Source organism: Manacus candei, unplaced genomic scaffold (genome assembly GCF_025592945.1).
Source record: "Manacus candei isolate 608988 ecotype Guabito, Panama unplaced genomic scaffold, ASM2559294v1 h1tg000008l, whole genome shotgun sequence".
Classification (NCBI taxonomy): domain Eukaryota; kingdom Metazoa; phylum Chordata; class Aves; order Passeriformes; family Pipridae; genus Manacus; species Manacus candei.
The window spans coordinates 26,933,561-26,937,426 of record NW_026138056.1 but is presented as its reverse complement, the minus strand read 5'-3'; positions in this window follow the sequence as shown (position 1 = coordinate 26,937,426).

Here is a 3,866-nt window from a genome sequence, read left to right as displayed (position 1 = left end):
CGCTGTTTTTTGCAGACTGCCATCTCAGTTATGTTTGGCACATATGTTTTTGATTGGAAAATAGAAAATGGTGGTGGTATACAGCATACTAAACAGTACACTTTCTACTGGGAGGAGAATGAGAATGAATAGAAGCTCATGCAGCTATGGAAAAAGCTGGAGATTTTGAGAAAAGATAAAAAAGTAAAAACAAAATCTGTGTAATGAAAATAGGAAAGATGGAGAGAAGTTGATATGGCAGGTAGATCACAGTAAGTATGAATAATTTATCAACACATCTGATCCTGCAAACAAGGAGGAAATACAAACACTCTTTGAAGAATGATGCAGAAAAAAATGTTGCCAAAATAAAATCCAAATAAAGCAGCAAGCCAAGGGTCCTACAGTGACTAAACAGACACAGAGATATCAAAAGTTTAGAAGACAGAATGGTACTTACTTAAATAATGCAAATTATTTATCCACCTTCTACATGGATATTAGCACGTCTCTCTGTGCTCTATTCTATGTTCTAGTACCACAGTATGATCAAGTGTAGACTCAGATGCTATGATAGCTAATAAAGTGAATTTCAATACATCCAGTTAAAGAGGTCACTTGGGATGTGTTCTGAAAAAACTCCCATTATTCAGGGTTCTTGCTGGCTGAAACTACTGTCACCTCAGTGTTGCCAGTGTCTACAAAATACTGTAAAACAGCTCTCTAAGGCTGTAGCTGCAGATGTATGGACTGCAAATTGACCAAAACCTCAGTGAGTTTTGGACTTACAGACATACTTTCAAATTTTTTTAACAAAAGAATGCAGTGGAGCAAGTCCAATGCTAAATTTCACAGACAAAATCAAATAAACCTGTCCTGCCTCAGCTGAAAAGGGGATTTAAAACAATGGAGCTAGAGCTCAGGATAAAATCTCATGAAGTAAAAAAAGCTATAAGCACTGCCAAGTTGAGAAAACATATCTCTATTATCTGTTAAGAACTATTTATGTTGTTTTCCATGAAATATTTTCATGATGTTTCTCTAAAGGCCTGTCATATGTGTAAGGAATGCAATTACTATAATGGTCCCCCAGTCAAACATAAAGGAATATGTTAAGGGACAGAAAAAAACTGTCTTGGTGACCAAATAATTTTCAGCTTATTGTGTTACTAACATGAAAGAAAAAAAACCAAACAGGATAAACAAAGTCAAATTATAACAAATTAACGTATCTGATGTCAAAGTCACTGGGGATTTGGAGAAATAGAGATTAAGTCAAATTCAAAAACCTGGTTTAACGGGGCTCTCAGGCACTGCATGATTTCATGAGAAGGAAGTTGTCTGCCTCTCTCCTAGGCTGTAAATGGCTAGGATACCCCATTGACTATCTGTGATATATGGGGTTGTCACCCTGTGGATGTATACTCTGTTGCCATGGTAGACATTTTCTCAAAAAAATAAAGAAAACACTATCTACTAATTTACATGAGGGGTTCTCAGCCTGACAATAACCACTGTGCAATAACATAAATGTACACAAAACCATGGTACTACAATAACGTGGACTTGCTGTCTGCTGACAACAGTGATGTCATTCCTCCTGTTGAAATCACAGCTTAGAGCACCTCGTGCTGACTGAACTGTGGACTCCATGACTGCTTTCAAGCTCCCACACCTGAGATCACACACCCCAACTACATCTGCTCTCCATGTCACAGTGAGAGCTACACACACATCACGTTCTGGTTTCTGTAGGTGAAAAATCAAGATGTGAAGGCCTGATGGAAACCATGGTTAGAAAACTGTGAGACTCAGACAGGGCACTAAGTGGAAATTTTCAGTTATCAGTTCTGTTTCATTCTCAGATCCAGACAAAAGGACAACAGAGAGAAAACGAAAAATAATACAGAGGATTGATGTGCTTTAGCATTGACTTTGCAAAAACTGCAGACCAATTCATAGATGATGAGAAAGATGGGAGAGAAGCAAGATAGGAAGAGAGAAAAAGAAAAAAAAAAACAAGTCCACCAAGAAATAAGAAATTAGGCAAAACCACTGTTCTTTTTGTCGTAGTCCAAAAAATACTGGGCTCAGATCAGGAAGAGGCTAGCAGCACTGAATACTGTTGTATACTGGCATTTGACATAATCCTATTACAATTGCCCAGAGACTGCCAACAGCTTGTGCTGTATTTATTCATAAACATTCATAATATTAATTCCAAATGTCTTTGAACTTCTACATCACAAAGAGGTATGATAAAAATCATAGAATGTCATTAAACAAAAAAATAGTATACTAGAGAAAATGCATGGTGGCATTCTGAAAGAATCTGCACTTCTTTCTATTCCTTCCTAGTTTCTGTGAGATTGTGTCCTGCTAGCTGAATCTATAAATGATGTAGAAATAACTTTGTGTCATGGTGAATTTTAAGAAAAGTAGTTTTTGTTGTGTCCAGCTTGTGAAGGAAAAACCAAGGAGAACAAAGGATTTACACACTGAGTTTGAATAGCTTTTGCGATGCTAAGTCTTAACATTTTAAAAATGCCTTATCTTCCTGCCTTATCTTCCTCTCTCTGTTCTTCCTTGTCCTCATGATACAGCTTCCTTTTTTCTTTTACATTTAAGTTTCTGGGTTTTTTTGTTTTCAAATCTGGCTTTTACAGCTTTGGTACCACCTTGGGAGGAAGAACAGTTATTCAGGAACAAAGACCTACTCTTTTTCTGACTGCAGCATGGTTCCTTCCATGGAAGAGAACTTGGCCAATTCACCATTGTACCTCCCTGATTTTCTGACGGGATCTCCTTTGTTTACAGTTCAGATTATTCCTCTTGGCCAGAGGAACATAAGAAAACACCCCCTGACCACTAATTCTGATGAAGAGTTCTGTCTCTCAATACCAAAACGCAGGCTCCTATCCATATAAGTGGTTACACACAGAGGTATTTCAAGTACATAATGGAGCTCAGGTATAAAACATATGCATTTATATAAATATATTCAAACTGAATTAAAATTCAGTTTAAATCTGTCTTGAAAACCTCTTCTTTGGGGAACAAATCAACAAAAAAAACAACAAAAGATGCCTCAAAAGAACATCAAGTGTAAATACTGATAATTTTACTTGTTTATTTAAATGCATAGATGTTACAAAATAGATCAAAAATGATGTACATTTCTTTATAATTTCATAGCATTAGAAGTTGAAACAGGGATACAAATTTATATCTCAGAAATAACATGTATATAGGATCATATGACGATATGAAAGAAATGATACATTGATAAGGTCACTGAAACACGTGTTAGACAACAAGCTTTCTTCTCCAAAAAACCAGATACAACCCCATCCACAAAATTATCAAAAAATCTAAACAAGAAAAATGAAAATGCATAATGAGAGGGGGGGAAGGGCATTTCACTCTATAAACTCTGAACATTTTTTTTCACATGGGTTCAGATGAAAAAGCATAGAAATATAATAATTTGCCAATCCTCAGCATCTTTTGCTTCTTAAATGAAACTTGCCTTTAAGCACCATTTCAATTACGTAAGAGCACCCTACATGAAACAAAGCTGTTTAACTCCTCAGAGCTATTAGATTCCAATATTACCATTCACTCTTAAGGAACAATTTTATTACTTTAAACATCACATCCGAGATACTTCCTGACTTATATGATGATCTATTGAAGTTGTAGTGAGTTAGCAGCGTGATGAACAGCCCAGCGATTTGAATGACAATTGCTTTTGTGAGCTAAACATGTAACCTGAGAGATATTCCCCCACTTTCCTGCTGGCCTAAACAACCCTGATCATAATTTATAAGAATTTGTCAGTATGAGGGATTTTAAAGAATTTCCAATCTGATTACCAAATGATAATA